At 43.1% G+C, this 17,931-nt stretch overlaps 1 long non-coding RNA gene across 1 annotated transcript; it reads left to right on the top strand.

Annotated features, from left to right (window-relative positions):
• Positions 1 to 1,369: 1,369 nt before the first annotated feature.
• On the top strand, positions 1,370 to 17,153 carry LOC117368015. The gene is made up of 3 exons (XR_004540892.1): positions 1,370 to 1,380; positions 4,893 to 4,894; positions 17,016 to 17,153. It is a non-coding gene; the product is annotated as an uncharacterized LOC117368015 (long non-coding RNA).
• Positions 17,154 to 17,931: the final 778 nt, after the last annotated feature.

The raw sequence follows: 17,931 nt of genomic DNA, 5'->3' as shown, positions 1-17,931 counted from the left end.
ACAGAGGGGGGAGAAGGACGCTGAAAGCACATGGGAAAGACAGAGCGGGGAGAAGGACGCTGAAGGACATGGGGAAGACAGAGGGGGGAGAAGGATGCTGAAAGAAAATGGGGAAGAGAGAGTGGGGAGAAGATGCTGAAGGGAAATGGGGAAGAGAGAGTGGGGAGAAGACACAGACAGGGAAGAAGATAGAGATTCCAGACTATGGGGGGAGCGGAGGGAAGAAGATGGGTGCCAGACCAATTTGGAAGGGGGAGAAAGGGAGAGGCACAGTAACAGAGCAAATGGAAGATGCAGAGAGAAGAGAGACAATGGATGGAAGAAATTGAATGAGAAGATGATGAAAGCAGAAACCAGACAACAAAGGTAGAAAAAAAATTCTATTTTTTTTTTCTTGCTTCAGGATAAAGTAGTATATTAGTTGTGTTGATAAAAATTTATAAACAAAGCCTGCCAGCTGAACATGTCTTTTTCTCCACTTCAGCAGCCAGAACTTTGATTTATAAAGAAGGAATAAGCTAAATATTGCAGTACTGAGGCTTGTATGGATGCTGCGGGGACGGTGACGGGGCAGTGAATGGGATGGCAGTGACGGAACGGTGAAGGGAATGGTGGTGACAGGGCGGTGAAGGGGACAGTGCAGTGACAGGGACAGATTTTTTCCCCATGTCATTCTCTAGTTCTCACATCAAAAGCTTCCCTCTGACTCAGCTTCTTGTTTCCACTTTTGACTGAGCACCGCATTGCCGATCTGAAATTCTGTTGATGCCAGGGGTAGAAAGAGGCCCGTTGCCGATCTTAAGTGTCATCGAGGGGAGGGGGGGTTGCAGATCTTGTTGCCAAAATTGGAAAGGTGAGGAAGGGAGAAAGATGGGCCTGTGGTGGATGGAGGGATTGAAAGAAGGGGCAGATGATGGAAGTGGGGAGAGAGAAGATGGGGAAAGGATGATGGGGGAAAGGATTGAGCTAGGGAAATACTGGAGGGGTGAGGGAAAGAGGTGGCGAGCTGTAGGTAGACAGTAAAAAAGGAAATTGATGAGAGGGTAGTAAGAATGTAATCTTGATGGATGCAGAAAATAAATTGAAAAGGAAAATGAGGGAAGAAAGGGATTGCAGAAGAGAGGTGTGGGAGAGGGAAGGAGAGGAGATATGCCAGACTAAAGGGGGTTAAAGGAGAGATGGAAGGGGGAGGCATACAGTTTCTGGAAGGGGCATAGAAGGAGAGAAGATGCCATAGAGGGGCAGAGAGATGGCAGACAGTGGATGGAAGGAAGAGAATAACAAGAAGATGAGGAAAGCAGAAACCAGAGAAGACAAAGGTAGAACAAAAATTTCTATTTATTTATTGCTTTAGGAGACATGTGTCACCATTTCTGTGGTGTTGCATTGTATGCAGAGTCCAGCTGCTTGCTGGTTCAAATTAACCTTTGTCTATGTATTTCTATTTTATCCCCCCTTTTACAAAACTGTGGAGCGTTTTTTAGCCCCAGCCGTGGTGGTAGCAGCTCTGATGCTCAGAATTCTATGAGCATCAGAGCTGTTATCACCGTGGCTAAAATCCACACTACAGTTTTGTAAAAGGGGGAGGGGTTAGTTTGTGATGACATATTCCATACTAGGTAGGCAAAGGTGTTTTCTGTGTTCTGTGTGTTCAAAAGACATGGTTTTCTGTTAGGATTGACTGCAGGATTGATCTGTACTAGTCTGGCTTGTTTAGTTTTACAATGGGTGTATTGGTGTTGTACTTCTCACTGCAGTATGTAAGATGATGCCTTTTCCTAGGTACTCATGTGTGATGTGTGGCTTGTTACTAAACATCATGTTTTTCGTACAGATGGGGGGGAAGGGGGTGCCAAAAAATGATGGGCCCCGGGTGTCACATATGCTAGGGAGCCATTTTTTGGACTTTTTGAAGCGTTGGTACTCGCTCTTGTTTAGACTGATCGGTCGGGTCACACCCTGATGTAGCCTGTCGGTGAAACGCTGGCCTCCGTCGGTGTGCCGATCAGCTCCAAGATAAGTGGTTTTTTGCCTCTATCTTTAATTCAGCATCTATGTGAAGCACAGTTTTTGATTTAATTGCTCACTTTTGCAAGAAGGTTTTGCCTATGAGGTTACCGCTTAACCACCTTTAGATCCACCATTGTGGAGGTGGGAGGGCCTTTTCTGAGGCGTTTTCCTTCTTTTTGAGCAATAAAGAATTGATATTGGTTTCTCACTGCTTCTGCAGCAAATTTGTATTACTACAACATCTCACGACCACACCAGTCTCCTATTGGAAGAGTTGTTTATACATATGCTAGGTACGCCACTGACTGGGGGCACTAAGGACTTGGGAAGGAAGAAGGGAGGGAATAGAAAGGGACAATTGTTGGGCCTGAGTGCAGAAAGAAAGCAATGAAAGAAAGGATGCACAGTCAGAAGGAAACTCAACCAGAGACTCATGAAATCACCAGACAGCAAAGGTAGGAAAAATGATTTTATTTTCAATTTAGTGATCAAAATGTGTTAGTTTTGAGAATTTATATCTGCTGTCTATATTTTGCACTATGGCCCCCTTTTATTAAACCGCAATAGCGGTTTTTAGCGCAGGGAGCCTATGAGCATTGAGAGCAGTGCAGGGCATTCAGCGCAGCTCCCTGCACTAAAAACCATTATCGCGGTTTAGTTAAAAGGGAGGGGGTATATTTGTCTATTTTTTTTATAGTTGTTACTGAGGTGACATTGCATATTTTAAAGTCATCTGCCTTGACATCTTTGAAACCCCCTCAAATATAAATGATAATTTACATTTTCTAAGCGTAGTGTGCTTCGTAGTTTTTAAAAATTTTATGGTTACCATTATGAATTAATAAGATAGTATGTGTACATAAAAAATGAATGGAAGAAATTAGGGGCAGAATTGGGGGTGGGACTAGGGCGGGATTGGGGTAGGGCTATGGTGGGATTTGGGGCGGGACTGACAATTAATAGATGTTCCCTTTTGATGAAAAAATAAATGGTCACCTTAGTCATGCCTGCAGCAACAAGTTTCAGTTAGCGTTCATAAGAACATAAGAGCTGCTGCTGCTGCTGCTGCTAGGTCAGACCACTGGTCCATCTTGCCCAGCAGCCCGCTTACACGGCGGCCTTCTGGTCAAACTGAGACTAGCCCTACCGGTGAGTGGCTTAACATGAAGAATTTTATTTATGGATTGATTTTTGGATTTATTTATGGATTTATTTATGGATTTATGGATTTATTTATGGATTGATTTTTATGATTGATATGCAACAAGTACAGGTTTTTTTTTCATATGTAAAGTTTTATACAAAATAGTTTTTTTGAGGACTGATAATAGTAGAGTCACTAATGCGATTTTCATTTTGGCTTTGCAGCATTCTACTCTAAAAGCTCACCCAAGCCCTGAAGAAAGGGTTGAAACGGATATTCCGTTGGAGAAGTGTTGCTGCTAAGCAAGCTAAGTACACGTTCGATAAATTAGAGTGCATTTAGTAGGTTTTTTAAACTTTATTTTATTCAAATTTTTCATCATAAAAAGTACAAAAACTTGAAAGGATTTGGAAATAATCCAATAAGGTAAATATAATTGAATTAACATCAAACAATAGATTAATTAATTATTTAGTCCACAATCTTTGGCTCCAAGAACAAAGAAAATTAAAATAAAGCAAAACAAATACTTAACCTATTAGACAGAATCAGGGACACAGGCCAGGATTCACTAAACCTCCAAACTGTGCATGATCCGTTTCCGTTTGCAAGCAGGCCGACTGATTCAGTAAAGGCCTACATGCAAATGGGGATGATCGTTAGCAAGCCCCCCTACCCACGTCCAGAGCGATCCCGACTCATGCGCACACAGGAGAAGCAGCCTCCTGTCATTGCTGTCAGAGCTCAGCCCATCTGAGATCTCTCTTGCCTGCTCCCAGACTCTCCTGCTCTCTGCCGCCATTCCTTGTAGTGCAAGCCCGTGGTTTTAAAGCGGGCTTGTACTGCATGGTTAAAGGCGGTAGAAAGCAGGAGATTCCGGGAGCAGGCAAGAGAGATCGGCCTGACACCCCCCCAGGCCCCGATCTCTCCTGCCTGCCCTGCTCTGCCACACCCCCACCCCCCCGAGAAATAAGCAGGAGGGATACCAACTCCCTTCTGCCATCAGCGGTAAAAAAAAAATGCTGCATGCATGCAGCACGGCCCTCCCTCACCCTCGCCCCCTCCCGGCACGGCCCCAACCCCCCAGCACCAAAAAGTTGGGAGCAGGAGGGGTGCTCAATCCCTCCTGCTCCTAGGCCAACCACCTCCGGCCCACCTCTGGTTGACCCATGCGGTTGTGCCCGGCCCACCTACCCGGTACCTGTAAAAGAGTTGGGAGAGGTGCCTGGTCCCTCCCGCTCCTTGGACAAGGCTCCCCAACATCTTTGGAAGCAGGAGGGGTGCCCGAACCCTCCTCCTGCTCCTTTGCACCGCCAAAATCTTCGGGAGCAGGAGGAAAGTCCTCCTGCTCCTACTCTTCAATTGGTCGTCATCTGATGCATGGGGAGAAGCCTAAGGCCCTGATTGGTTAAGGCGCCTCGGAATCCTCCCTATGGAGGGGCCTGGGGCATCTCAGCCAATCAGAGATTTCCTTAGGTAGGAGTCTAAGGAAGTCCCCGATTGGCCAAAACAGAGGAATACATAAAAAAGAGGAATACATTAAAAACAAACAAACAGAGGAATATAAAAAAACAGAGGAATACATAAATTTAAATTAGTATTCCCTTCCACTAGGGGTATAGAAACCTTAGATAAGCTTTCTCAATCTATGGCATTTGCTTTGGTAAAAATCTGGAAAGATCTTCCTTCAGAAATTAGACTCCTCTCTTCTTTGACATTTCATAGAAAGACTTTGAAGACGTATCTTTTTAAGAAATTCTTAAATGATAAATAAGGGATTGTAATAGATTAATTTTGTCCTATCATTGCCTCCTTTGCCTTTTTGGTTAATTTTGTAAACCGTATCGAGTCCCTTTCTGAGAATGACCCGGTATATAAGACAAAGGCCTGGATCGATTGGTATTGGTTATACACATTCAGTGAATATTTAATTACAGTGGAGCTCATTGCAATTCAAACAAATAACTAAAGGGCTAGATCTGTTGGCTACTACTGCATGATCAAAGGGAGAGGAAGTATAAAATTTGATAGTGGAAGAGCAGAGTCAGGAGCTGTTTAACCTGTGCTACTGGGGTTATTGCTGAGCGTGTGACAAACCCCCCCAAAAAAACTTATATATACTGTATATACTCGAGTATAAGTTGATCTGAATATAAGTCGAGACCCTCATTTTCCCCCCAAAAAGGAAGAAAAATGGTTGACTCGAATATGTCGGGCGGCTTAATATTCAAGTATCCTGTCATGCCAGGATCTGCATTCAGCCCCCCTCCCTGCCAAGTTGTGCACCAAGCCCCCTTCCCTCCCTGCCCTGCACTCAGTCCCATTCCTTACCAGGCTGTGAACCAAGCCCCCCTCCCTGCCAAGTTTTGAATATTGTCCCCCCTCCCTGCCAGGCAATGAACAATGTCCCACCTTCCTTCCTTGTACCCTCTTCCCCCTAAAAAGAGCCAACCTCATCAGTGATGTCACAATGGCTTGATTGTCCCATACTCTCCTTTAACCCAGCCAGTAGATTAACCCTTTCCCTTAACTTAAACCACCTAATGGTAGGCTGGGACAGAAGGGATCCCTCCTGTCTCCTGCCCTGGCTGACACTAATAATTACCATCCTCCCTCCTTCCCTCCCTTGTGTACCTGTTCCCTGGAAGTCCAGCGTGTATCCCGAACTGAAATCCTCCTTTGTAAAGGTAGTAGCCAGCAGCGCACCCGGTCTGGCACGTAGGAGCGAGCTTTTCGTGCTGCCGGTCTGCCCTGTACCGCTCGTTGATAGGCTGCTGCGAGAACCGCAAATCCTGTGAGAACTTACGGCAGCTTATCATTGAGCGGTGCTGGGCCGGCCGGCAGCACGAAAAGCTTGCTCCTGCGTGCTGGCCCTGTTGTGCTGCTGGCTACTACATTTACAATCTTCGAGAGGATTTCAGGTGGGATACACGCTGGACCACTAATTTTGAAAAGGCTCTGAGGGGGGAGTCCCTGACCGAGTCTCAGCTCCTTTCACTCTCTCTCCTGCCTCTAATCTCAGAGCCCCCAGGGCCTGCAGCGTGTGAAGGAGCAGGGACCCTTTCTCTCTGGCTTCGGGGGGAGGAGATGGAGGACCATGCTATGGAGGTATTGGACTCCTCGCTGAAGGAGAGGGGCTTACAATTGCCAGGGGAGAGAGGCGAGGGCTCTCAGAGCATTGGTCTTCAGTGCTGGCTGCTTTTGCTGTAGGAGGAATCCTGATCAGCTCCTCAGTATGCAGGTCTCAGTGCAGCTCCTCACACCATCAATGGGCGGAGGGGAGGGATTAGGGGGAGGAGGGGGAAGGCCAGAGCAAACAGCATTAAGGCAAGTCCCAGAGAGAGAGGGCAGCGGAGGAAGAAAGGAGGGGGCGGTACAGAGAGAGTACGGGGTTAGGACTAGATAGAGATGGGGAGGGGAGGAGATGGAGGGAGAGAGAAGAAAGAAAGAGTATGTGGGTTGGGGATAGATTGAAAAAGGAAGAGGGAGAGGTGAGGGCCAGAGATGAACAGGGGGTGAGGCTGGTGAACAATTCCAAAATAAAGGGAGAGTAAAGAAAATGCGAGAGTGAAGGGGGTGACATGATAGAGAACAGAAAGAGGGGAAGGTCCATCCATTGATAGGAAAGAAGGGCAAGAACTGCAGCTTATATCCTGTTCCCAGAGGAAGACGCAAGAGTAAGTCCAAGTTCAGAAGGGAAGATAGCGGGGCCCCATACAGGCATTAGGGAGGGGGGAAGGAGGTGTAGACGGGCAGTGCTGCAAAGAGGGTGGCATGGAGCCTTTGGACTGCGTAAGCATAGGAGTGAGGAAAGAAAATGGACGGGGAGCTTTGTACGAGCACCAGAGCTGGAGGAAGTGGCAAAGTAGGATTCAAGCCCCGCTTTAACTTAGTGAGCACACGGCAGACAAAGGAATGAAATCAATGAAGCTTCCACTGAATGCAGGCACTGCTTCATCTTTCCAAGAAATTTAAGGATATTGGAGTCCCACTGGCTTGGCACTGTTGGATTGGCTACTTCTAGGAAACAGGATAGTAGGCTTGAGTCCTTTGGTCTGACCTAGTATGTGACCCAATTGGGGAGTGAGAGGGAAGAAGGGAGAAGGAAGACCAGAGAAGGGAGAGGAAAACAAAGAGAGATGCCAAGACCTTGGGGCACTCCTGGACAACAGACACCCTTATTAGACAGATGTTTGCGGCTTCTGAGATAAGTCCTTGTAGATGGTAGTTTACGTTTGTTGTACATATGTAATTTCCTGCTTTCACAAGGCTCATCAAGTAGTGATTTTTGCACTTTTCTTTGCTTTTTGAAATTCTGGAAAGTTGTCATTTTGCTCTTGACACTTTTGGCTTTTTATTATAACTATTACCAATTTTTGCACTTCTGAATTCATATTTATTAGATTTTTATATATATACAAAAAAAGCTTATTGAACTAGAGCTAGAGCAGTGTTTTTCAACCTCTTTTGGGCAAAGGCACACTTGTTTCATGAAAAAAATCACGAGGCACACCACCATTAGAAAATGTTAAAAAATTTAACTCTGTGCCTATATTGACTATATATAAAGTAATTCTCTTGAATAGGAATCAAATAAACACAAAGAAAGTATTTTATAATGCTGCCACCGCCAACAACACCGTTGGCGGCGGTGGCACTCAAGTGGCTAAAGAGCCGCAGTTTGCCGGCCTAGGGACAACACTGGAGGGTGGCCAGCTGTGCACCCCCTTGGGACGTAAACCCGGGGTGGGGCAGACCGCCCCCCCCCCACCCTGGTATGTCACTATCTGTACCTCACTCCCTCCCTATGACCAAAAATTCTCCTTTCTTCTATTCCCCGTGTACACAACCATCTCTTTCCCTCCCTTCCTCTCTCCAAAGTCCATGCCTTCTGTGTCCAAACACTCATTCCCTCCCTTCCTCTCTCCCAAGTCCATTTCTTCTGTGTCCAAAAACGCATTCCCTCCCCCACCTCAGCATCTCTTTCCCTCCCTTCCTCTCTCCCAAGTCCATTTCTTCTGTGTCCAAAAACGCATTCCCTCCCCCACCTCAGCATCTCTTTCCCTCCCTTCCTCTCTCCCAAGTCCATTTCTTCTGTGTCCAAAAACCCATTCCCTCCCCCACCTCAGCATCTCTTTCCCTCCCTTCCTCTCTCCCAAGTTCATGCCTTGTGTCCAAAACGCACTCCCTCCCCCCTTTTGTGTTCCGTGTTTGCCTCCCAGCCCATCTTTGCAACTTTCTCAGGAAAACGAAGCTCAAGCCGCAAGGCTTGTCTTCTGCTTCCTGCCTGCCCTGCCGCGCACAAATAGCCGAACGGAAGTATTCTCCGACGTCAGTGCTGACATCAGGGAACGCTTGCGATCGGCTATATGTTAGCTGCAGGGCAGGCAGGAACAGAAGACGAGCCTCGCGGCTCGAGATGTATTGAACTCCGCGGGTCCCCCGTCCAGCTCTCTCCTGTCCATGTGGGGCGGACCGCCCCTCTCCCTAGACTGGTGGTACTGCCCTGATGGCGGCCCTGACCGTACGGCACACCAGGCAACATCTCGCGGCACACTAGTGTGCCGCGGAACAGCGGTTGAAAAACACTGAGCTAGAGGATGGTGTTATATGATGTTTGTAGGTAACCTTGCAATTTTCACTCTAGAGTGCTGTATGCTTTTTGTCAGAGTGCCCAGTGGACCTGTGTGCCTAGGGGCCCTCGATGAATTAATTCTGTCCTGAATTCAGGTCCTTACCTTCCATGGCAAAGAGTCCAAAACGTCCATATTTTCTCTGGTCCATGTAATGCCATTTCTTGAGCCAGACATGATCATGTTATGCAGTGCGTGTGCCACGGCATACACAGCATTATACACACTGTAGCTGCTCCCAAGGAATGTGCTCAAACAGTGAGCTACGAAACCTTTCTCAAGTGTAGAGTTGCAGTCTCTTCTGATCTTTTTGGGGCATCTGCTGTCACACAGGACCTTCCACCAATTGTTACTCAAGACATCACTTACCAGCCTGACAGGTATCATCTCACGGATAAATTTATAAAAATTTGGCATAGCTTTCTTATATGGTTTGAATATAAAAAACTTGTTCCTTATGTTAAAATGTTTTAGATTTATTTTTTTTTCTACCTCAGCTATAGTGATGAAAACCAGGCCCCTTTTCACTTTTGCTTGAAGATTCCATAGATCATGTAGAGAAAATGCACCATTTTTTTTAAAGTAGTAAATGTTCACAGCAGATGATTGTTTAATTGCTCTATAAAATTTCTGTAATTCTACACTTGAGCAAATGCTCTGGTGAGGACAGCTTTGATGTAATGCGATGCAGCCACCATTCCGTTCAATCCCTTCTTTCATGATCTCGATAGCTCTCACACTGCTTTCGTCATCGGTTGATAAGATATTGACCCATTTCCAGCCAAAATACTTCAGTAGCTTGCCTATCGCAGCACAGAGATGCAACTCATTGGGGATAGTCCGGTAAAAATAAGGATACTTAACAGGGTCACTCATATAAAGATTCTGTGAGATATAACTGACCTATCAGGACAATATAAAATAATGAATATATAATCCTTTTTCATCTCTCTGAGAGAACAGCTTATATCACATAGGTCATAGGATTTAATAGCACATAGTTTGCAGGAGGGTGCTTGTGTCTAGGCTCCTGTTAGTCTCTCTTTTATAAAATTGCTCTCCATGAGTGTAATTTTATAAAGGAATATATAATATACCTGATATTGCATGCTCCCCCTTTGGGGATATTTAGTCATTGATACATAGACAACCTCACATTAGGCCAACTCTCTTCCTCCCACCCTCCCTCACAAATCCAAGGAGGTACATAAATGTATTTGAATGTAGAATGATTTTAGTGCAGTATTGTTTTGCAAGTTAATCAAGGCAACATCGACGGCTTCTTTTACAAAGCCGTGTTAGCGGCTGCCCTGCACTAATGGCCACAAAGCCCATAGAGATTTAAAGGGATTTTGGGCTGTTGCCGCATGGCTTTGTAAAAGAGGCAGTAAATGGTATTGGGTTTTCTTTGGAGCCTCTGGAAGAATACAGACAAAGTGGGGAACAGTCAGTAAATTTTTCAAGCTGTAAATATTCTGCAATCCAGTCACTAAAAAGCATGTATATTTGTTTTAGAGCAGTGATCTCAAACTAGCGGCCTGGAGGTCATATACAGCCTACCAGGTACTATTTTTGCGGCCAGCGGTCTGTACTAGTGCAGACCGCTCTTTGCAGCGTCCTCTGGTTACCCCCAGCCTCCTGCTCTTACCTTCAGATCCGCCTGAAGAGCGGATTGCCAGTGATGTAGTGATCCTTCCAGGCTTCCATTGATATCAGCAGCACGTTTCCTGTGCCGCGATCCTGCCATCACAGGAGGGGCAGGACCGCAGCAGAGGGAATGTGCTGTGGAGGCCAATGGCAGCCTGCAAGGAACGCTACAGCACCAGCGATCCTCTCTGCAGGCTGCGGTAATTAGCTGAAACTAAGACCGGGAGGCCAGGAGGAAGCTGGAGGACACTGCAAAGAAGGAGGAAACATGCAGGCCTTCAGGGGGAGGGAAGATTAATAAATTATAAAGAGCTTTACCTCATGCAAAATTGTCATTTCTTTAATAAGACATTAACGCATGTATTGTTTGGCCATTCCCCCCAATAAAGTGGTCTAAGAAGGGGATTAAGATGGATTGATATTGTAAGATTGATTTTCAATGCTTTGATTTGATTTTCCTCCCTGTGTTTAATGGAGCAAGATGTATTCTTGTAAAGTTTGATGTATAATTAAAAATAAATAAATTAAAAAAATAAGACATTAACTATTTTTTTCTGAGGCCCTCCAAGTACCTACAAATCCAAAATGCGGTCCTGCAAAAGGTTTGAATTTGAGACCACTGTTTTAGAGTGAATGCATATGAAGTAAAGGGAAATAGGGACATTTCAAGGGGAAACAGTAAGCAGGAAGATGGGCTATTTCTTCCTTCTGGTTGCAACTTTTGGTTTAATTTTCAAGGCTCCTTTCTCTTGAGAACACAGATTAGTGCACGGGTAGATGAGGTTAAATATGATCAAGTGCAGGGTTCCATGTTAGAAGTCACCACCCATGGAAAGGATCTAGATGTCATCACTGAGGATACATTGAAATCCAGAGCTCAGTGTGTGGTGGCAGCTAAGAAATCAAATCAGATTTTAGAAATGGGAAAAAAAGATGCAGAACCATCTGAGACTCATTCAACCAGATCACAGAGGAAGCTGTTGAAATAGAGTCATAGAATCATAGAGTATGACGACAGAAAAGGGCCATTGGCCCAACAAGTCTGCCCACTCCAAGAGCCCTCCCCTTAAAAGAACCTACCCCATAAAAGAACCCTCCCCCTAAGCATTTCCCCGGAGTGAACCCACATGTTTATCCCATTGTCTCTTGAAGTCGAGCACATTGCCGGCCTCATCTACCTGACGTGGATGACCATTCCAACAATCAACCACCCTTTCAGTGAAGAAGTACTTCCTGATGTCACCATGAAGTCTCCCACCCTTGAGTTTGAGTGGATGCCCTCTTGTTGCTGTGGGACCTGTAAGGAAAAAGATATCTTCCTCTACCTCAGTAAGGCCTGTAAGATGTTTGAACGTCTCCCCTCTCTCTGCGTTCTTCGAGAGAATATAACTGCAGTCTGCTTAGACGGTCTTCATATGGGAGATCCTTGAGTCCTTGAGGCCTACAACCTGCCCTTTCTCCAGCAAAAATAGTACAAGTGAGTATTGGCCTCGTTGAAGGGGGCCAATTAAATTGTTCACTCCTTGTTTGGAGAAGGGCAGCAGACAACAACACAAAAAAAGACCTGTGGTACACCTCCTGTTGATAAAGAGCTCCCTTGATGAGGACAAGCTCAAAAACTACCAACTAGTCCCTAACATGCGTTTCCTGACAAAACATAGAATGGACAGTTTGCATTCAACTCAATAACCAGTTAATTGAATGTAAATATCTAGACCAGGATGTCAATATGGCTTCAGACCTGGGTATAGAACAAAGATAGTTATTGTGTCCCTTCTTGATAATCTGCACAGGGATCATTACAGGACATTAGCCTTTAACACTGAATCATAATATCATTCTTACAAGACTGGCAAAAAAAGGTATTTGTAGCACAGTACTTACAGTACATGGCTCAAAACCTATTTGTCAAAGAGACAACAATGAGTTTTGTTCAGCAACAATACATCATTACCTTGGACTGTGAACTGTGGGGTACCACAGGGGTCCATACTCTCTTCCATCTGATTTAATATCCACCTTAAGCCTTTGGCTGAACTGCTTCAGTCAATGGACTCAAAATTCTATATCCATACCAATAACATGCAACTTCTCTTACCCATTGAATGAGATCTACCCATAGCTTTGAGTAAACTGACTGCCTGTTGTGACCGGGCATGGCCAAGCTGGGCTCAGCAAGTGACCTAACCCATGCACACAAACCTCGGCCGAGCGGTTTGCGAGGTTGTTTTGGTATCAAAATAAAAGAGTTCAAAACTTTGGGTGCAATTTTTTTGGGTACTATTTATTGTTTCACCAGCATAAACAAGTGTCAAATAAAATGCTCAGGTTTGTGTCATCTTGTGCTTAAGTCCAGCATTCACAAAACAAAACAAAACAATTGCTGTCCAAAAATATGACAGAATATAAAAGCCTTATTCCAACAAAATAAAAGCTTTTCTTCTGAGGAAGGGCACTTTGTCCCTCAAGGGCCCTCCGTCACATATGAAGTGGAACTCTTATTAACTAACTGATGTCAAGACTCTATATGCAGGCCTGCCCTACATTTCATTTTCAACCTTCTTAAATTTCATTTATTAAAAAAGCAAGCTGAAGCCCTGCAGGACACCAAGCTTTTCTTGAAGAACACAAACTTGTCATGTCTTTGAACATGAATCATGTGAGCAAGAAGTTAAGAACATAAGAAGTGCCTCTGCTGGGTCAGACCAGAGGTCCATTGTGCCCAGCAGTCCGCTCGTGTGGCGGCCTAACAGGTCCAGAACCTGTGTAGTAGTCCTCTATCTATACCCCTCTATCCCCTTTTTCTTCAGAAAATTGTCCAATCCCTTCTTGAACCCTAATACCGTACTCTGTCCTATCACGTCCTCTGGAAGCGCATTCCATGTGTCCACCACCCATTGGGGGAAGAAGAACTTCCTAGCATTGGTTTTGAATCTGTCCCCTTTCAGCTTTTCCGAATGCCCTCTCGTTCTTGTAGTTTTTGAAAGTTTGAAGAATCTGTCCCTCTCCACTTTCTCTATGCCCTTCATGATCTTGTAAGTCTCTATCTTATCCCCTCTAACTCTCCTCTTCTCCAGGGAAAAGAGCCCCAGTTTCTCCAGTCTCTCAGTGTATGAAAGATATATGGTCCCTGTTCCAGAGAAGCACAAGCAAAACAACTGGTTGTAAAGATATAGTCGTCAGGCCTTAGGAATGTACTAAACTTTTTACCTATGCTGGACCTGACCCCAAATAACACAAAAAACAACAACTTTAAATTTCCGAATAAGGAAAAGACAGAACTATAGAAAAAACTGTGGACTTGTGTATGGATTAGTCATTTATAGATAAGCGCAACTATGGTTTTCAGGAAATTGAGCTATCACGATCAAATAAGTTCACTGTTTAGGAACTGCCTCTATAGGCTAAGGATGATTAGATCACTATCCACATTCCTGGATGAAGCATCTCTAAACATCTTAATGCACTACCTAATCATATCAAAAATTGACTATTGTAATGTTTTGTAAAAGGGAATAACTCTTAAAGAAATACGCAGACTACAAATCATACAAAATACGGCAATAAAAATAATCCCTATAAGGAAAAAAATTTGACCACGTGACTCCCCTTCTGAAGAAAAAACACTGGTTACCTGTTAACCATAGAATCACATACAAAATAGCATTACTTTCACATAAAATTTTAATGAACAAAGCTCCTGCTTTTTTAGAAAAATACTTAATCCCTTATACTCCGATAAGATCTTTAAGATCAGAAGAGAAATCACTCCTCCTAGTCCCCTCATTAAGAGTCATCTACTCTAGGAGTGACACGATCTTTTCCTTCACAGCTCCCCAAATCTGGACTTCTCTCCCAACTAATATAATGGAAGAAAAACTATTTGGCAAGTTTAAAAATCTCCTGAAAAGCTGGCTTTTTAAAGATGCTTTTAACTGAGTTATGTGTATTTTTATATATTGTTCTACTAAGGGTTCTGAGATTCTGGAACATTTGATATTGGAATTATGTTCCAACATTCTGATCCTAAACGCTCTAGTTGTCATTCCTACATACAATTTATTACAGGGGCAACAAATGACATACACTACAAAAGTGGATTTACAGTTCAAAAAACGAGTGATTTTATATTCCTTATTGTTATTAGGATTTTGCCACAACTTAGTTTGTACACACATCTTACAAATATTGCAAGAAAGGCATTTAAAGAAACCTACAGGGGCACACATTTGTTTCTGCATACACTTATTTTCGCCTGTTTTTAGTATCTCTTTTAAATTTTTACCTCTAGAATATGCTATTCTGAGCTTAAGATTTTTCAATGCTGGGTGAATGGTAATAATATCCCAATATTTATGTAAAGAATTGGATATTGAACCACTCAATCTATTCTGTCTAATGACACAGGTTACTGTATCTTCTTCGATGGACTCTTTATTGGTTTTCAGTAATAACCAATCTCTATTGCAGTATCTAGCCCTTTTAAATGCCTTTCTTATAATTTTCTTTGGATAGCCCCTGACCAATAATTTCCTTTCTAAAATCTTACCCTGTGCTTTGAATTTATGAACATCTGAACAGTTTCTTCTCAATCTGATGAACTGAGAATATGGAAGACTATTCTTTAACTTGACTGAGTGATTGCTATCATAAGATAGCAATGTATTTCTGTCAGTCTCCTTGATGTAAACATCAGTATTGAACATTGACTGATCTTGTTGAATCTCTAGGTCTAGAAAGTTCAGTTTAGTTTCAGAATATGTCATGGTAAACACTAAATTCTCATCACATGAATTCAACTACAATACAAAGTTCTGTAAAGCATCCACTGAACCCTTCCACAGCATAATCACATCATCAATAAATCTACGCCATAAATAGATATATTGATAGATATATTTGTATATACCCAGGATACTCGTTAAAGTAATAGCAAGATCTATAAGCAAAAATTGAGCGGGTAATCTTTCCCCCATCCTTTTGTTTCACTACCTTGCCCTGTTTGATTTGATTTACAAATAGTATTTAATCCTTTTTTATTTCTCCCTATTGTGTTTGTCTGGTTCAAAGGTGTGTGAATTATCTTGATTGAGCTATGTGTTTTTTCATTTTGTTACCCCAATTTTACTAGTTCTTGTAAATCACATTAAATTAAGATTTTGCTATCAAAATCAAAACTTTATTAAACTTGAAACTTAAACTTGATAGGATATGATAGATAGGAGCAAATTTGCAATATGAGTTTTGATTGGCATAAGAGTAAAGGGTGTAGCCATGAGAGAAGGTTATAAAAATCGATGCATGCCTTTGTGTAAGCTAGGGATGATTACTTACAGCTAGATATTTTCTTGCCTTGACATCTACCTGTACCAATCCCTCCAATGTATACCAAATGAGACAATATCCTTTGTTAAATACATTTTGTGCTGTTACATTTTCATATTCTGCTTAAATAAAATATTGGGTAATATTGCTTTTGGGTAATACATTGCCCGGTTATGTCAATTATTGAGGAGCTTGGCAGTGGCTTCTCACTTCTTCCAGGCAAAACTCCCTTGGGGTTAGGCTTAATGCCCCAAGGATGGGATCCTCTCCAAATAATATTCCCTCTATGGATCAGCTTGGAAAGATCCCCTTCCCAGAGCCCAACAAAATAGCTGCCTGTGGCTTGTATTTAAAGTTCAAAACAAAACCTCAACATTTTCAATAAACTTGGGCAGACTTTACTTTTCCCTCCAGCTCCTTTATTAGCAATGGCTCTCAGCCTATGTCCATACCTTCAAAGCTGAGCAAATCAGAACATTCTATTTCCATATCATAGGTAATATCATTATCTGCCATTTCACTATCCTGTACAAACCCAGAATTAACCTTATCATTAGCCTCTTCATCACAAATCTCTGCCTGAGTTTGATGACATGAGGTGGACTGTTGCTTTCTGGTTCTCTGTGGCTGTAGTCTCCTGCTTTCTTTTTGCTGTGTGGCTCTGGCTTGCTGAGTCTGGAGCAGATGTGCGCTCTGAGGCTGGTCCTGAAACTGTCTGTGTGAAAACTAAACCCTTTTCTTTCATTGCAGGGAGCTGATTAGTCCTCCATGCAGGTGTGTTAGGGTAGCCTGCCCTCAGAGAATTTCTCACCAGGCCTAAACCAGTTTGAGCTTGTTTGGGTGTGGTGAGTATGCCATTCCTGCTCTTTTCTTTTTCTGGCCCTATGGCTGCTGGGAGATGTAGCCTTTCCCTCTGTTTTCCCACAACTGGCTTAGGTAAAGCTAATCCGGATCTGCCTGCTTTAGGCAGGGCTTTAGGAGGTTTCTTTACTGGAAGGCTTGGCTTGTGAGTATTCCTAGGGACTACTTTGGGACTCTCCTTAGCATGCTTAGGAATACTTTCAAGGGATTTAACCTCATTTTCTTCTTCCAGCAAGGCTTCCTCACTAGGAACAGGGTCCGCCCTGTGACACTGTCTAACAGCAAATCAGGAATGAGAAAACAACAACAAACTCCATCTGAACCCCAACAAAACAGAGATTCCATGGGTTCCTAACACAATGGGACAAATACCTGACTTCAAAATTTATTTCAAGTTTCAAGTTTCAAGTTTATTTACATTTGATATATCGCTTATAAAAAATATCTAAGCGATGTACAATTAAAAACCAGCAGATTGTGGCAATACATGTAATTTCACTAAGTTAGACAATTGACAAAACAATGTGGACAAACATGATTGGGTAGGAAGGAAGGGGAAAGTTACAATTGCATTATTTGTTAGAATTTACATAGAATGGGTAATACAATAGGTATGATTAGAATGAAGCAAGAGAAAAAAAAAATTTGGGTACGTATGAACACTGAAATGACCAAGTCCCAATTTGTATTAGCATCGTTCTGCTGTCCTCACTACAGATGCATCCAGGGACACCTCTGTAGAAAGAAAATCACACATACCCAAACACACATGCAAATAGGCAAAAAAAAGTCTCTCTTTTATTCAGAGTACTGCATACACCTTTATAGCATTTCACATTGGTCAGTTTTTTTAGCATATGACTTTAGGAAAGACCATATATGGTAACAGGATACATAAAAGCAACTAGAAAAAGGTAGCAAACATAAGGAATGGGGGGTAACTATGGCATATAAGGTCTTGTCTAAGGTCCAGCAATGCTTCTTATCTAAGTCCTGATGCATAGCACAGCAAAGGGTGTGCACAAGATGTGGGGGTAAACTTGGCGAAACTAATCAGCTATAGAACAGAAAAAGAAAAGACCTTGTGGCCTCTTGACAAACAAGAACTGTTTCAGCAGTTTTTGTATATGTTACACAAGCAGGAATAGAATAGACTTACAAGAAGTATATGCGCCTTCAATCCCCTCTTACGTCATGAAAATGATGTCATAAGTGCACAGCATGAGCTTGGAGGGAGAGATATTCCGGATATGTCCTATGATATATATTTCAATAAGAAGGTGTTTAACCCCTCTTGGGACACCAAGAGCA

The sequence above is a fragment of the Geotrypetes seraphini genome, chromosome 10, assembly GCF_902459505.1.
Source record: "Geotrypetes seraphini chromosome 10, aGeoSer1.1, whole genome shotgun sequence".
NCBI lineage: Eukaryota > Metazoa > Chordata > Amphibia > Gymnophiona > Dermophiidae > Geotrypetes > Geotrypetes seraphini.
Note: the sequence above shows the minus strand (reverse complement) of the source record. Positions and strands in the feature narration are given on the sequence as shown.